This window comes from Bombyx mori, chromosome 18, assembly GCF_030269925.1.
Source record: "Bombyx mori chromosome 18, ASM3026992v2".
In the NCBI taxonomy this organism is placed as follows: domain Eukaryota; kingdom Metazoa; phylum Arthropoda; class Insecta; order Lepidoptera; family Bombycidae; genus Bombyx; species Bombyx mori.
Window position 1 is genome coordinate 8,862,286 of NC_085124.1, and position 19,019 is coordinate 8,881,304.

The following is a 19,019-nucleotide window of genomic DNA, read 5'->3' on the forward strand; positions in this document are numbered from 1 at the left end:
ATTTTCTTGAAAAAAATATATACACATATATATATGTATGTATGTATGTATGTACGTGCCGTGGGATTCGAAATAGTTCACTCTAAGCGATATCACAAATAATAAAGCCTTTTCGCTTGCCTCAGGGTATCCGATCATTATTTTATCTGGCCCGTTTCAGTTTGATGCACGGTTTTCCATGTAACCCATCCGTGCGTGGACACAATGCGGGCAGACACGGCTCGATGCGAGCTATGACGTCATAACCCAACCGCAGTCCTCACAGGTCTGCGAATTAAAGGGACAAATACGAATGGATTTGACAGCCGTGGTTTTCGGCGATAGCTACAACAAATAACGTAGTTGCTCTTTAATTATCATGTACAATGGATCGTGGAGTTAAATTTATTGGGAGTAGGTAGGTAGTAAGTAGTCTTTAAGTTTACAATTCTATGTCGACATTCGACGCGGAAACTATCGCTTTACAAAGGTCAAAGGTCATTTGGTCCGTTGTAAGATGCAATTTAACCAAACCAATAAGTCCACGTCCGAATTTAAATTATTAGAGGTTCACTCTAATTATTGTCTATTTGAGTAATTTGTACCACTGTTTCGCGGTCCCGTTATAGGCCATGTTGAGACCAAGCACTCTGGTTTGAATGTTAAAACTGCTTCGTTTCAACAGAGTTTTATCATATCCATTATATCAGGGTTTTACTTTGTGTATGGCTCCGATAGGCACTTAATTTCGAAGCGATCTGAACTCTTTTCCCTTAAATATCTTTTAAATTTCTAGTAATGTATTATAATTGATAGATTAACTACATTTTAAAAAGCTATACAAGTATGTCTGAATTTCTTTTCTCAAAGTTTTATTTCTCTATATATAAAAATCAATTGCTGTTCGTTAATCTCGCTAAAACTCGAGAGCGGCTGGACCGATTTGGCTAATTTTGGTCTTGAATTATTTGTGGAAGTCCCGAAGAGGTTTAAAAGGTATATAAATATGAAAATGCACCGAATGAAATAAAAGTAACAATTTGACGTGTCCCCCCTCGGACGGATTCTTATTGTTTGTTTTAAGTTTATTTTACACAAAAGTTTAGGTCTTTTATTTATCCATTGAGGCACTACGAAGTCTGCCGGGTCAGCTAGTTTTTGTATAAAAGTTTCAAGTAGTGGGCAAATCATTACTCGTGTGTACTAATATTCGTAAATCACAGTGACCTTCGTCTAAATAACCTTTAGCTAATGCGTCTCTTCATAATCCTCGGCCCCGTCTCTAAGGCGGGAACTTAATTTGTCTTCGTTACTTAGAAGACCCTCCACTCCTACAAAATTATGAAGTTAAACTGGATTTGTAGAATTGACCTCCTCTTACGTTAAATTCTTTGACGTTTTCTTTACGTTTTTTGATTTGAAGGATTATTCTAGTATTTATAACACTACAGTGGATACTTCTGTTCTGTTCTTAACGCAGTGTACATTCGTAGCAGTGAAAAAAGAGCTAGCTAACAAAAAAAGAAACGAAAATTTGGAGGATGTTAAAGATTATAATTTTTAACGCAATTAACTTTAATAGTAAGTACCTATTCTGATTATTCCTATACATATTTGCAATTCTATAATATGTATAACCTCAAACTTTTCAACAGTACCTATACTCGTAGTAACGCTTTACATTATTATGTTATATGCATTACTTGGGTAACTATTAATTGGTAGCAGTTAATCGTTATGAAGGGTGGAACAGCCGTTGTAACTATACTTGAGACCTTAGAACTTATATCTCAAGGTGGGTGGCGCATTTACGTCGTAGATGTCTATGGGCTCCAGTAACCACTAAACACCAGGTGGGCTGTGAGCTCGTCCACCCAACTAAGTAATAAAGAAAAAAAACACTATTACTAAGTAAAATTAATTAAATTAAAATAAGTGTTTTCAGGAATAAAATAAAATTAGAAATTTGAAAATATTTTAAGTTACGAGAAGATTCAATTCGTTCGTTTACCGTGGCTGCATTTGATAGACTATTGGCTACAAAAAGTGCAAATGTTGGAGTTCTGAACTTCAGATGGCTTGCTTCACGAAACTGGGTCACCTTATTGTGTATTTCCGTTTCGTATTGTAGTAATATCGAGCCTTAAGTTTTTCCATGATTGTATTTTATATCACTCTCGCTTAGCAAAAACAAACTAAAATTGAGTAAAACTTGGTTGGCTAGGAAAACGGAGATTTCCGTAATTAAATTCAGTCAGTTGATTGGAACACTATTTTCAAATCTTAAAACGACTAACGTTATTACTTAAAATATTAGTTAACAGAGTATGTAAATAAATCATTTATACTTGAATCTTATAATTGAAGGAAAGCTTACAATAACATAAGACTATTTGCATAAGGGGACCAACCAACACAAGAAACTGCAAAGCGACAGTAATGCTTAAAATCAATATTGCGGTTTCGCTCGTTTGGTGGAATTAAAATCAGCGCCATCTATTGAGTAATCGAACTGCAGTGGTTCATAGTAGTTTATCTAGCTTCTAAAAGATGGCGCTATTCAATATAGCTTTGTCATGCGATGTACCAGACTGGTTTGTTAGATGGCACTGATATCAGTTTCCTCATTTCACTAAGAGTTATATTTATTTAGTAGCTATTTTTTTAAGTACTGTCGAATTGTTAGCACACTTTTGTTAGTTTGATATGTATGTTTTTCGTATACAATGGAATCTTTGAATGCTATTTTCAACGGCGCCTGATTAACTTGAAAAGCACACGAATCATGGTTTAAAAAAAATTGTATTTAATATAATTATTGTAATTTGTTCGGTTTTACTGTTAAGGCGTGTTTTTTTTTATTATTTTATCGATCGATATTTTATCGATTACTATCGATTGATACAGTCAATAAAACTTAAAAATGGTTCTAGAGACAATGCATAAAAAATGTTAGTAAATTTTTAGATAATAAATGGCACTGCTTGGTCAAATGGATGTTAAATGTCAGCATTACATTTTTAACTGTAGCAAAATTTGCTTAGCCATTACCCCAAAAAAAGTAATGCTCAGTTACAATTTTTTTACGAATTACTAGTTTTAATAGTCGTCTCTTTTAAAAGTAAAATAAAATGACATCCAAACGAATATAAATTATTTTGAATAAAATTACAAAAAAAAAATTTTAAAAAAATAATCGCATCCATAATCTCCACTTTCAAGTTTCTATTTTTTTTGTCTACCCATTCGCTGGTAGCCTAATGGGGTATTCCGGCTATGCACGGACAGGTAGGTGAGCTCACGGGCTCAACCTGAGAGAAATTTTCTAACACTAGCCCTAGCAAGAGCAGTGCTTTCCAGAATCTACCACCGGATCAAAATCGCGACCCACTAAGAAGAACCGGCCAGAAACCCAGAGGGCGAACCATTTATTGTGGCGAGAGCGGCGCACGTGCGTCTCTATTATTTATTTGAAGTGAAACTTCTTTATCGGCGTTGGAAAAAAATTTACCGTCACATTTTTCGGTTACGCGTCACATTTTTCCGTTACGCGCCATCTTTTTTGTATTCATGTCTATGATAATAAAATCCTTTTGTTTAAACTTTATCTAATTTAACTTTATTTAACCAATTTCTAGAAAGTTGCATGTAGATCATTTTTATAGTACTTAGTGTTTACTAGATTAGAGCTAGTACTTAATCTTTTAGGTGCCCGTAACACAAGTAATTTAATTATCCCTCTGGAGACGCATAACGGTCGATAACGATGCATGCATTGTTTCATTAAATTTCAGACACGAACACAAATACGTAGAAGTGTTTAAAGTTTAATTACCTTAAGCTCCGTTGCCACATAAAATCGCGATACGATCAGATAACTGCCGCCATTCGTTATTAGCTGACATAAACCGACTCACAATAGTTATAAAATTAAATGGCTTAAACATAGTCGGACTAAAACGGAAAAACTTAGGTAAGCTGCATACGCTGCATAGTAAGCTGCTAGGTAAACACCATACCAAAACGGTCACGACGTTTCGTAAAAGCTATGCGTGTGACTTCTAAAAGTCAGCGAGTCCATAGTATATACCAAGTATTATCATATATCAACTATACCATGACTATATTCAAAGAGATTTTGGATTTCTTTGTTTTCTCTTAACTGTTCACGAATGGTCCAAGGAACTCATACAGATGTTGCTCATGTCTTTGTCTTTTCATTGTACCTCTCATGGAGCTTACCAGCTTTACTTGACACCCCTTAATTCAAGAATAAATTTTGAAGATCATCACTCTTTTGTTGAAACTTCCGCTATGTACTTCCTACTTTCCAACCAGTCCTGCTGTGTTTGGTTATCGTTTAATAGTTGGGCAATTGAGCTCGCCGCTAGCCTGGTCTTATATATTACAACGTGAATGCCGTCACCCACTTTGAGACCTGAGGTTAAAGTCCAAATATAGAACGACTGTCTCATCCTTCGAACCAGACGGCACGAGTGTTTCGTGCGAAATAAGCAAAGCGGTGCCTATCCTGCGATAAACAACACCATACTACTCTTTCCGAGTAGATTATAGATTTAAGTATTCAATGTATAGAACAAGTATATGATAAAGAACTGAAAGTATTTTTTTTTCTATATTGTTCTCTTACTACTGAGGATCGCGACCGCATGTGACGTACTTCCTCTGTGTTCGATCATGGGTGGCATGGGCCGCATGGTGCAGACTACCACCAAGTGCTTCTCTTACTAGATCTGACCATCTGGCTGATGTTCTGACCACGGCGCGCTTGCCCTCTATGCGACCCGTAATTATGAGCTTCTCTAATTCATGTCTGGGAGACCGCATGATGTGTCCGAAGAAGCCCATAACACGTTCCCGGCAGGTGGTAGGACCTCTTGTGAGTCCGCGCGGGTAGGTACCACCACCCTGCCTATTTCTGCCGTGAAGCAGTAATGCGTTTCGGGTTGAAGGGTAGGGCAGCCGTTGTAACTATACTGAGACCTTAGAACTTATATCTCGAGGTGAGTGGCGTATTTACGTTGTAAATGTCTATGGGCTCCAGTAACCACTTAACACCAGGTGGGCTGTGAGCTCGTCCACCCATCTAAGTAGTAAAAAAAAGGATTGAAGAGAGCCTTTTTCGGATATGAAAGTATACCAGTTCATATATCATTTCAGTTCTGTACTGACTAGCGCTGCCTTGATAAGAGATGGGAGCAGATGGGAGGCCAAGCCAGGAGTACTTCTAGATACAATTGCATTATTGCATATTTATAGCAATGCAAAAATGTTTTTTTACTGGCGAGAAACTTGTCCAAATCTTGTCTTATAAATGTTGTTTGGCTTGTCCTAGATCTAAAACGAACTTTATCGTTGCCGCAGCGGAATTAAGCAATTACATGCAAGTCCTGAAACTTTACAACGAAACGAGGAAAATCGTTTTATTTCCCTTTAAATTTGCAATTCAATGATTCCCGCTATTCCTAATGACTTCTCGAAGTCAGTGGATTTATGTTCTTTATAAAGTTGCGGAGTGCCGTATTCGATATTCGTAGCGTACCTACCTACGCACTTTATTCTTCTGAGTCGTTCGCTTATGTAAAAGCGATCACGATTTTGTTTGTGGATAGAAATGATACACATGTTGAAACTTTCGCTGCGTTTGTTTATTTTAGTGTATGATGCGTAGCTAGTTTTTAGCGTTTGAGACATTGTTAGAACACTCACTTATCCATCCATGGTTCCTAGCCGATTTCGGCCACGACGACTAAAATGTTCATTTTTTAAGAATTTAAAAGCTAATGTCCGCGCCTCTCATGCGCTCTAATATGGCTATGGTAGCCTATCTTGTTCTTAAGCATGCGCAAACAGAAGCTACATGTAAGAACACCACCCACGAAGTTGTAAAAAATGGTGAAAGGCGGTCTATTTTTCAGTTTATTTCGCCTGTCGTCCAGTTCGTGCTCACTTATAGCAAGCGCCTCTGTCTACGAATTCTCATGTCCTGTATTGAGTCACAACGACAAACCTCTTTAAAGCTCTCGTTCCTATACAGGATATCCCAATAAGGATATATAATATATAAATGTGTATATTGAAATCGCATGCACTTATTAGTTTTAATCTTGTATTATTACTCTTACTAGTTAAACACAAATAATATGAATCTATTCTCAGTTTGATCACAGACTGTAAGCAATACACAAAACAGTACATACGCGTGTGTGTGTCAAATACATGGTAGTGTGTGTAATGTTTTTTTCATTAATTTAATATATTATTAAAGCACAATTAAAATAAAATTTTAGCATTCTGCACTCCTTCTCTATATTCTCTATAAGTGTGGGAAATTTTATACTCCTCCGTCCGCGCAATTCTCGTAAAAAAGGGTACAAAGTTTTTGTTTCACGTATTAATATATAGATGTCTGAACTTGAATAGCTACGTATGTCAAACTCAATTTGCTTATAAACGAACATAATATCTAATATTCCAAAATATTTATCATTCTATTGAAAGAATGAAATTAATACCCAACAAAAATATTTTTACTTTAGAAGCCTTTTACATTTTCATTTACTAGATGTCCCGCAGTAGTCGAAATTCGACAATAATTAATTGGATTTGTAAGTTTGTACACTATTATGATTGTATTTTATACTTCTATAATCACAAATTTCGCCAAGACTATACTATAAAAAATATTAACAAAGACAAACAATATTTAATCTCAATTTGACAACAGACGTCAAGAACAAAAGTTTGACAATAAATAGTATGCATGCGTGTGTGCGTCAAATACATGGTACGTAGTGTGTGTCATGTTTTCTTTATCGATTTAATGTATCTTTTATGCATTATTTTAAAAAAATATTAGCGTTGTGCACTTCTTCTCTATATTCTCTATAAGTGAGGAAAATTTCATACTCCTCCGTCCGCGCAATTTTCGTAAAAAGGGATACAAAGTTTTTGCTTCACGTATTAATATATAGAAATTATTGTAATATTTTATCACCCATATAATAGGGATTGCAGAATATATCTTTTATTAATTAATATTAGCGGTCCCTCGGTAGACGAAATTCGACTATAATGAATTGAAATTATAAGTTTGAACATTAATATAGTTCTTTTGTCAAAGACTATTTATTAGACTTCTATAATCACAGATTTCGCCAAGACTACACTATAGACAAATAATATTAAAGATAAACAATTTTAATCTATTCTCAATTTGACCACAGAATTTAAGCAATATGTAAAAAAAGTTTGACATAATCACAGTTTATACTCGTACATACCTACCTATAACATATGGATTGTATTAAATACGTGGTAGTGTGTGTAATGTTTTTTTTTAAATTGATTTCATGTATTTTCTACCAACCAAAGCCGATTTCGATGAAATTTTCAGGTTAGCTCCCGCTATGAGTTTGGCAGTAATCTGATCGGTTATATCAAAGATCTTCCAGCGATGCGGGCCGTATTTGCCTTGTGAATAAGAGGTCACAATTAATAAGTTTACTTTTTTTATTTCTAAAAGCTATAAAGTTTTTGTATTAGTGTATCGAAAAGCCGTGCTGTCGCATATGGTTTTTGATTCGTGTAGCCATCTGCACAGAAAGGCGAGGATTTGGGGACTTTTCACTATTTTAATTAAACCAACGGTCAAAATACTAAAACAATTAGATATTACAATAATAATTAGTGATTTAGAGCACATGAGTTTGTGAACGACCACCGTGTGAAACCGCTGTCAACAAGAGAATAGAATGACTTGACGTTCGCCCGCCATGACAGACGCAATTGAATTTGGTGTTGCACGCTCTCAATTAAAATCACCATTTAGTCGAATAGCTAAACGATTGTTCGGGATCCAAGTAATAAAAAAATTTATCGACGGTTATAAAAAAATAGGAACATAAATTATTAAAAATTCATTTAATAATTTAACGTCGTCGCACGTCGTCATATATATCGACGCTTGAAAGGCAAAAGTGACTAAGCGACAATAACTGCTTTGTACATAAATGATAGGCAATAACCACATTCGATGCGCAAAAAATATATATTTCTAGGTCTATTAAAAACATTTCAATCCTACAGCTAGATTCGTTAAAGTAGAATTTTTTGAGTTATTTCAACTTTAAATTAGTCTACTGTAAAGTTCACGCATTGTCGCTTAGTCACGTTTGCCTTTGAAGCGTCGATATATAAATGGGTCGCAATACAAAAATACAGTATAATGTGACGAAATGTGCAAGGTTTTTATTTTGTTGCCTACTTTGGTTTGTCCGTACCTACGTCCTTTACTGCTTTTATGTAAATTTGATTGTGTAGCGCAGGCAAAACTTTCCCAAAATGAGTTTGTAACGTGTGTCCGAAACTGACCCACGAGCACTGCGTACGGAATAACGATGCTGACAAAGTCGAATACTCTTAACTCTTAATATTACAGTGTATTATAATTATTATATTATATTTATATCCATTTTATATATAACTAGCTGACCCGGCAGATTTTGTAGTGCCTTAATTGATAAATAAAAGACTTAAGCTTTTGTATAAAATAAACTTAGAACAAACAAAATGAATCCGTCCGACGGGGGACATATCAAAGGAAAAATAAAATTGTTATTTTTATTTGATTCCGAGCATTTTCATATTTATCTACCTTTTAAACCTTCCCTGGACTTCCACAAGAGAATTCAAGACCAAAATTAGCCAACTCGGTCCAGCCGTTCTCGAGTTTTAGCGAGACTAACGAACAGCAACATTTTTATATATAGAGATTTTAGCCGAATATTAGCCAATGTAAAATCTATGGTCATAATAAAATAGTAAAATAAAAGTCTAACTGGTATTTAACATTCAAATTGTTAAATTGTTTGAATGGAAAAACTGCTTTTGTTTCAGGGGAGAAAAGAATTAAAAAAATACTTGTGTATTTGAGTTTCAATATTTTAAAATAAGAATTCCATTTAAAAATCGAATCAAAATTAAACCAGTAACTCGGAATGTTAAACCACTAATCTTTAAAGCGGCATCGAAAGGAAATCTTTACGACGTGTACTCCGTCCGCTAGCATTTCTAATTACAAGAACAACACCTCAGAAGCCGAAGCAATTTGTAGCGTCTCGGGTACCGCAATGCAGAAGCAGCGCCGCTCTAACGGCCCACCAAAGAGAATGCACTAGCCGCCGAATTGAAACTGGAATTGCTAACAACAGAAAGTGCTTCGAGAAACAATGGCCGGGATCTAATTGCGGAGTCCCGGAGGGTCGGAACGTAAACGGAATCGCCGTAACGCACTCGTCTTACCCATTCCGGATGCTAAAACGTGCGGATTCAACGTCTTGGTTTGAAACGTTCTGATTTAAATTTGGAATTTCATAAAAATATTTTATTTTTAGGCGAATTTCTGCGCTTGTTTACCAATTTTTTTTTTTTGAACGAGGTTCTTTGAGGACGATGTGGTACCCTAACCGGAAAAAACGTCCGTAACGTAAGATTTAAATTTTTTATTACTTTGATGGCTGGACAAGCTCACAGCCCACCTGGTGTTAAGTGGTTATTGAATCCCATAGATATCTACGACGTAAATGCGCCACCCACCTTGAGGTATAAATTCTAAGGTCTCAAGTATAATTATTTATATATAGTATGTTTTTTTTTTACGCATCTTAATCACAAGACTGATCTTTGTGGCGAGGCTTGGGTGGAGGCGTATGTCTAGCTGTGGATATCTGTGGGCTGATAGAAAATCACATATTTATAACAAAGTTTTTTTTAGCTCGAGTGACGAATTTACAACTCAGCCAGACAGAGACATAGAGGAGAAAGCAATCAACCTCTAACTAATGAGTCACATGTATCCATATCGTCTAATTAATAGCTAGATAGCTTTGAAGTCGTTGTGGCCTAAAGGATAAGACGTCCGGTGCATTCGTATGTAGCGATGCACCGGTGTTCGAATCCCGCAGGCGGGTACTAATTTTTCTAATGAAATATGTACTCAACCAATGTTCACGATTGACTTCCACGGTGAAGGAATAACATCGTGTAATAAAAATCAAACCCGCAAAATTATAATTTGCGTAATCACTGGTGGTAGGACCTTTTGGGAGTCCGCACGGGTAGGTACCACCACCCCGCCTATTTCCGCCGTGGAGCAGTAATGCGTTTCGGTTCGAAGGGTGAGGTAGCCGTTGTAACTATAGTGAGATCTTAGAACTTATATCTCGAAGTGGGTGGCGCATTTACGTTGTAGATGTCTATGGGCTCCAGTAACCACTTAACACCAGGTGGGCTGTGAGCTCGCCCATCCATCTAAGCAATAAAAAAAAAAAAGATTAAAAGATATAATTTAAGCTACGTTTACAGTTTAATCTCAAGCTTATTATTTCAATTATAATTTCCAAAATTTCGTTTAAGTTCGCATTTGTTATCGATTTTTTAATTTTGGTTAATTTATAAATAATCTTGTATAATAATCACTCTCAGCAGTTAAAGTATTAATTTTTATTTGAATGAACTCCCATTTCATAGGGTGGAATTAACTTTTTTATTTATTTCTCATTTTTATTTTATCGGATCTCATGAACTGATTGATGGCACAATGCCCATTAACAAACTGCAGACTTGTGTACTCGATTGTTCTTGCTATACAAGTAAGCTCCTAAAATCTACCCGAAATAGATTTTTAATATTTTGTATTGTACACAGAGGCTAATAAGCTCATGGCAAACCCAGTATTAAATGATTACCACAGGTATTATACGTGATAACGTAAACGTAACGTAACATACGGCCAACAGGTTGAGAAATAGGTTTTAAGTCTCTATTATAGTATCAAATCCGAACCTATTACAGGTTCGCGGCAGAAATATGCACAGACCATAATAGAATGAGTCCAAAGCTATAACGTCTCTGGTTCAAGTACCGTTATAGGGATCATTAACTGTTTTATTGAAAAATTATGTAGTGGCCAAAAACTCCCACATCCACCGCAAATTAATGTCAACATCCTGTATTTTAGAAGAGGATAAAATTAAAAAGAGCGCTGGGTAAATTCCGAAAAAATCTAATCCAATAAAATGTGAACAGTTTGAGTTAGACAAACATAAAAACGAACGAAATCAAATTTAGGATTTTAGAAGCGAAAATAAACACGGCCGGAGGAATGTATAGAGCGCGTAGCGTTTAGATGGAGGGATTTTGTAACTTGAAAAAAAAAAAAAAAAAAGAACTTGATTATTTCATCGTTTATCTCTCCATATGCCCGAGTTTTGCGTTCGACTCATTAAATTATGCAAAGCTGCCATTTGTTAACAGATTTAAGGGTAATTCGGTGAATGTGTACTCGGTTTTATGCTAATCAGCTTAGTTGTCCGTTGTTTATGCGGTACATGCTTATAAACGTTTCGCTTATAATGTTCCTGCACCGATAACGTTATTTAACGCAATTAATAGCAGAAACACCCACTTTAGCATGATTTAAGCATTTAGTCATACACAGGCTGAATGTTAAATTGTTTTTGTTTTAACTGTTATTTTGTGTTAATTCAATGCAAACTGCGATAAGCGTCGGTAGCATAGCCTCGGAGGTTGCGAATCCCTGCCAATTTCCCGGAAGCCGGCTGCGGCTCGTTTTCCCTCAAATTTCGCCATATGAATTGTTATTGCCATGCAAAAGTGCCTTTAAGCAAATGGGTAACTTGTTTCGTTTTTAAAAACCTTATTAAATTTAAAGGGATCAGTAATTATATTTTATTGTAACGTTCGGATTCCGGTACAATGTGAACGGTGAAGTCTTTCTTTTATTGCTTAGATGGGTGAACTAGCTCACAGCCAACACAGTTAAGTGGTTACGGGAGCCCATAGACATCTACAACATAAATGCGCCATCCACCTTAAGATATAAGTTCTAAGGTCTCAAGTATAGTTACAACGGCTGCCTCACCCTTCAAACCGAAACGCATTACTGCTTCAGGGCAGAAATAGGCAGGGTTGTGGTACCTACCCGTGTGGACTCACAAGAGGTCCTACCACCAGTAATTACGCAAATTATAATTTTGCGGGTTTGATTTTAATTATACGATGTTATTCCTTCACCGTGGAAGTCAATTGTGAACATTTGTTGAGTACGTATTTCATTAGAAAAATTGGTACCCGCCTCGGATTCGAACACCGGTGCATCGCTTAACACGAATGCACTGGACGTCGTGGCCTAAAGCATACGTATCAAGCGATGCAATGGTGTCCGAATCCCGCAGAAAATGCTTACAACATATGTTCGCGATTGACTTCCACGGTGAAGTAATAACATCGTGTAATCCTCACGAGTAAGTATTTTTCTTCTTTTATGTTTGAACGATTTCTGTTGGCCCGGAGGCCTTTCCAGTTTTACCAGGTCGGTCACGGGTTGGTACCATCAGCTGCTTCTGTTTTCTGAAGGGTGGGACGTAATACCATAGAATTGAGACCTTATGTCTCAAAGTGGACATGCGGTATTTACTATGTCGATGTCTATGGGTTTTGGTAACCAAACTACACCAGATGACCTGCGAGCTCGGTCATGTGTGTAAGCAAAAAAAATCTACTGCACGTAATCTGAATTACTATGTAATGCATGTACTATGTATTTGTTACTGGTGGTAGGACCTCTTGTGAGTCCGCACGGGTAGGTACCACCGCCCCGCCTATTTCTGCCGTGAAGCAGTAATGCGTTTCGGTTTGAAGGGTGGGGCAGCCGTTGTGACTATACTGAGACCTTAGAACTATATCTCAAGGTGTGTGGCGCATTTACGTTGTAGATGTCTATGGGCTTCAGTAACCACTTAACACCAGGTGGGCTGTGAGCTCGTCCACACATATAAGCAATAAAAAAAAAAAAAAAAAAATAGCGGCTTTGTCACTTTACAAATTGAACGTCAGGCATCGGATTACTCTCCATATTGATTGCTCATGGCCATCCCGTGGCTACAATAAAGGCTCGATCAGAGTGAAAGGCGTTCCTCGTATGAATAATATTTTGAAGCTATTTAAATATCTCCCACAAATAGTTCTTGAACAAGTAATTTTTACCCGGAATTTAAAAGCATGTAAAAGTAATTATGTATGTTTTTAACTCTTTCTTTAGATGGAGAAACGAGATCACTACCTACCATTTGTCAAGTGGTTTTCGGAGCTCAAAAACATGATAAAACGCATGCTTCATCCACCCAGAGATTCAATGTTAAGGCAACTCTGCGACCTCATAATGGACGTCTGAATTTAAGTATAAAATAGCTGTTCCATGACTAGCTATAGGAACAGGTAATTACATTGGTGAATAGCGTAAAAAACATTTGTTAGGAATCTCTTCGTGGTACTAGAAATACAAGAAGCCATTGCATTTCGGTAAAGAGTTCGATTTGATTATCCATAGTCATCAGCTCGGTGAGTTTCTCGCGGGCTTTCGAAGCAGTTGCCCTTTTTTCCTACATAATCGGAATAATCCAACTACACACAAACCAGTAGGTGAGCTCACGGGTTCAACCTGAGAAAATGTTACTAGCACTGGCCCTAAGAAGAGTAGTGTTTCGCTGAATATACCACCGTATCGAAATCGCGACCCACTGAAAAGATCTGGCGAAAAATTCAGCGGGCTGAGTCTATGGGCTAGTTCGCAAAGACAAAAGGAATCCGTCCGATGGGGGACACATCAAACGACAAACAAAATTGTTATTTTTATTTAATTCCGAGCATTTTCATATTTATCTACCATTTTAACTTTCTCTGGACTTCCACAAGTAATTCAAAACCAAAATTAGCCAAATCGGTTCAGCCGTTCTCGAGTTTTAGCGAGACTAACGAACAGCAATTCATTTTTATATATAGCTTTATAGATAAAACAGGTCCAAATGACCCAGACAGTGAGCAGTAACTTGAAACAGAAAGCGCCCTAGTGCTGTGAACTAGTCTGTACATTTTGTAAGCTCTGTCCGTTCACTTATATTGTACGAGTCTAGTCATGCGTGTATCCTTTTGGTTTGTGACGACTTGTTTAGGTAGTAAACAAAATTTTGTGCAGCTGTATTTCAAGACTATCTGAAAGTAGATATTTCGATTTTTTTATAGCGTGGGCGGACGAACGTATTGCATCCATCAGTATCGACATTGTGCACCAAGCGTAATAAGCGTATTCAGTGAATCTATGATCAAATAAAATATCATAAAATATAGGCTTTTTTGGAACGAAGTTCCTTATGGGACGATGCGGAGGGGTACCCTAACCGAGAAAAAACGTATGTAACGTAAGATTTTTATTAGTAATGCACACAGTGTACGACTTAACGTTGTAATAACGTACAAAAAATAACATATTTTTTATCATTCATTGACCACGATCTCAGAGCGTTCGTTTGCCCAATACACTAACTCTTATGCAAACAACCGTGAACGAAGTGTACCACAATAAGTTCGCACGTTACCGAATGACCGTGGGTTGTTGCGAAACCTCCAGTTTTATTTTCTTTATACCTCAAATAGAACTTAAAATTAATATTTTTGTAATAAGGAACTTCGTTCCTATCCGGTGTCCCAAGACACCACACATCTTTTTTTGTTTATAGTAAGAATATGAGTATCTTTTCTGTAGCTGTGAATTGGCATCTAGCTCCCGGTTCACTTGGTGTTTTGTGTGCATCTGTGAAATTGGTATTGGAGTATTGGTGGTATTGGTTTTTATTACAATTCCAAGTCCATATTTGATCACCGCGTTTGTGTAGTGGTTACCCAGAGTTAGTGAAATTGGCAGTTATTTGGAACCCGAATATCTGGAAGCTATTGTTCTGGTATCACATATGCATGTTCGCATAATGTAGACACAAACTTGGAGCCATAAATTTGGCATGTTTGGCTTTAAGTGTTTTTATTTATAAAGGATATTATATAGTGTGCGGTGGTGATTAATCGCCAGTACAGTATGCATATTGGTCATCTGTCTTCGCCATAGTTTCGTTATCCTAACTAATAATAATTGAATTCCTGATCTTGGAACCAGTTGTACCTTGGGACATGCTCATTAAGTCCTTTACTAACGATAAGGCTGTACTGTCATTCGAAGCAGTATGTACGGGTACTTTGCCCCCGAAATAGATGTTAGGGATGTCCCCATTATCGCTTTTCAAAGGACAATATCACATCATATCACAAAAACTAAGCAATTTTCTGATAAACATCTGACACAAAAATGGTTATAGTTTGACGTGTCATTTATATTTCCATTTGTCAAACAGCGTGGCGTGGCTTTGGGCGTGCGAGACAATTTGTCACGACTTATGTAGGGTTACAAAGATGGTTGGTGTTAATTTAATCAAATTATATGGGAAATGACGGTCTCCTCATAACGTTGAAATGCATTAGTATCGTTTTTTGCTGACGCTAAATTCTATATTCCAGCCAATCAAAGTCTGAATGGTTAATTAATGAAAAAAAAAAACAATTCTCCTTATCCGAAACATTAATGCTGATTGAGATACTTTTTCCAAAAATTAATTTTATGGGTTCATGTTATTTGACGTGTTTCGAACTCTAGCAACGGCTTTTAAAACCATGTTTAAGGAATTCTATTATAAAATTATTATAGTGATACTGATAATGATTAGTGATCTAATAGAACTAATTTTAATTGCTGTATCTGAAAAAAAAAGACATTTGTGGATATTTGCATTACATTTCGAAATTACCGTTTTAAACAGTTATAAGATAATAAATTAACATCAGCATGATAGTAACATAAGATCAGTAAATGACTACTTGTAGTTTGAGCTTATTTTGATTCTGAGTTATCAGTCCAAGGCGAATGCAGCCAGCGGTTACCAATTTGAATTGCAGAAGACTGTGGACTTCATGTTTCAAACTGATTCTAACTGTAACTGATTGTTATTGTATTACTGGTGGTAGGACCTCTTGTGAGTCCGCACGGGTAGGTACCACCACCCCTCCTATTTCTGCCGTGAAGCAGTAATGCGTTTCGGTTTGAAGGGTGGGGCAGCCGTTGTAACTATACTGAGACCTTAGAACTCATATCTCAAGGTGGGTGGGGGCATCTACGTTGTAGATATCTATGGGCTCCAGTAACCATTGAGACCAGGTGGGCTGTGAGCTCATCCACCCATCTAAGCAATAAAAAAAAAAAAATTACATTACGTATGTAGGGAATAGTTTGTTTGATGTTTATTTATCGATAACACGATTACAAACATAACTATTACGGCCTGTTTATTTAATCGGGAGCTATTCCTGCACTATATACTTAGCATGTTCAAATAAATATAACAAAACATTAAATCGCGTACTTTTCATTGCAGATGCAAATCGAAGACGTTCTTCGTTGTCGGTGAGTACTTTAACGATTGTTAATCGACTTTACCTCAGTAATAACCTAATAACTGTTTTGCGATGCACGATTGTATGACTACCGCTATGCAGCAATTACCTTCAACTGCTACTACGTATTAATACGCAAAGTTCTAATGAAACTTAATTAGTTAATATCTGTTTTGTTTTTCTTGATAATGCAATGGAACAATATTTTTTTTATTTTATGTTCGTTTTTAGATATTATGGTGAGCAGAAGTCAATGGATACACCCTCGAGCTACCGTTTCCCTGTCACTCCGTAGTAGGATTACCTTTCCCCTTTTTATTTATTGATTCCTATTTTGACTTTACTAGAAAAAGATAATTCACATGTTTGCATCAAAAAACAATGAACTGTAAAATACTTATTAAATACTAAACTGTATACGAGTAATCTAGGGTAGAAAGACGGTACGGGACGGTACGGGACGGTACGGGACGGTACGGGACGGTACGGTAGTACGGGAGAAACGGTAGCTCGAGGATGTATCCATTCTGACAAAGCGTGTTGCGGATAATAATATGTTTAAAAAAAGTGTTATTTCATTATTGCGAAAAATAAAGATATAATAAATTAATGCCTCAAAATGTATGGAGTTCAGATAAAATTTCTCAAAAAATAAAACGTTTTTACTTTTTTCGCCTTTGTACAGGTAGATTGTAAAATCTGTCCCCCTAAAACTAATAAGTAGTAAAAAATTCAGTTAGCGTTCTAGATCCAGCAGCTTTTGCGTTGATAAACTAGAACTGCGTCCTAAGTATTAAAAAAAAACACGAATTTGCCATTAAATAAATCATTAAAAGTCCAGTAGCCAGCTCCTATTTTTTTACGTCTTGTCTTAAAGACCATTAACCGGCTTTCAGAGTAATTAAGATGTAGTAAAAAGAAAAACAGTTTCAAGTAAGAATATAAGGGTGGTGATGCAAAAAAGCTAGAGCCTCGACAGGATCTTTAAGACAATTTATGTTCGTTTATGAGTAACTCTCCGACGTTAATGTTTAGAAGGTTTCCAAGTATTTTTTTACAGTTATAGGGTACTTAGAAAACTGATAGATTCCGCAGTAATTTGCTCGGATTTTACGAGTGGTAGACATAAATAAGTCGATGATTACAAAAACTGTACAGTATTCGATACGTCGGAAACAATAATAAGTACTAGCTGTACTCGTCCGCTTCGCTGGGCATTTAAAATTACTTATTATTTCTCACCCCCACAAAGATTCTCATCATTAACGCCCCCGCAACTGGTGTAGGGAGACCAACACTCATATAAATATTAATTATTTCCATTAAGTACATGTATTTTCTACATGGACACCAAGTTTCAAGTCAATCGGATGCATGGTTCAGTAGTTATAACGGAACATTCGTAAAAAACACCGTAGATTTTTATATATTAGTATAGATTCAAAATTGCCGTTTACTATGTAGGAAGTTAAAAGTCATTTTCGTTATTTTTTCCCTCTCAATCGCCAATGATTCATCTCTGTTAGAAAAGTGGTCATTTTTCAATGCCTTTCTTGAAGAATCAGGTGTACGGGAGCCAACTAACACTTCAAAGGTATCTTTTACTGCATTTTATTGTTATTTTAAGACTGTGAGTTGTGCCGCATGAGGTCAATCGTTGTCGTGGAGCAACGGGGACGAGCGATTAAGAAAAGCTGGGCGGAAATTCGCAAACTTCTCTATCACCGTGTCCAGTTCCCCACAGTAAACATCCGCAGTAATGCTGATGCAATTTGGTAATTAATTATACCGGCACTAGACCACCAACCAGTGACAATAACTTTTTGGGGGTAGTTTTTGTTTGGGATATTTCCTAGATGTTGAACCGCTTACGATGATCTAAAAGATCAATTTACAATGCGGTCCAAAATCCCTTCTTATCTGTTAAACAACGCAGGGTATTATACATTACCGCTTGTGGTTGGAGGAGTCCGAATAGGGGTCGGGGCGCAGTTGAGCCACCTCTGCCTCGTGTAGGACAGCCGATGGGCTTTTTGTGCTCAGTTTGGAGGGCTGATTGATGAGGTTGTTTGAGCCGACTGCTCCCGAACATTGGGGATCCAGATCAGGTTGTGCGCCGCCTTTAGGCGGGGGTGGTGCGATCGACGACGAGTGGGCGGGCGGCTGAGCTGCGGGCGCGGAAGGCCTATTCTAGGCGGTCCGTGCTCGAGTCGTAGTCGAGGCGGCTGGCCAATCCCACGTGGGGTCTACGGACCATCAAGGCGGCTTACTCGATCTTTGATGACTGGGTAAATCGTGGCCGAGGACGCCTTACCTTTCATCTGGTGCAGGTGCTGACTGGGCACGGATGCTTCGGGAACTACCTGCACCGGATAGAAGCTGAGTTGATGACGATAAGCTGAGTCGAAAGATAAGACCGAACTTGTCGCTGCCTGGCGTCGTGGCGTCGATGCTTGGCGGCGATGAGTCCTGGAAGGCTATGCTCGATTTCTGCGAGTGCACCATCTCGTAGTGGAATGGTGGTGGGGCGAGTGAGGCAAAGCTCTCCTCACTGCGCAAAAATCCGCCGCCGTCGAGCAGGGGTCGGAAACGGGGTCGCCGTCTCAATAACTCCGAATGGGCTCCGGCCCGGTCCGGGGTATGGCGCCGGCTGTGAGTGGCAG

The 19,019-nt window shown here is 37.4% G+C and overlaps 1 protein-coding gene across 1 annotated transcript in view; it reads left to right on the forward strand.

Annotated features, from left to right (window-relative positions):
• Positions 1-19,019, forward strand: part of LOC101740012 (semaphorin-2A) — a 430,077-nt gene that overhangs the window by 125,648 nt on the left and 285,410 nt on the right. The window contains exon 2 of the mRNA XM_021349434.3: positions 16,338-16,366. The gene's annotated coding sequence lies outside the window, so the exon portion shown is untranslated. The remainder of the gene's footprint in view (positions 1-16,337; positions 16,367-19,019) is intronic.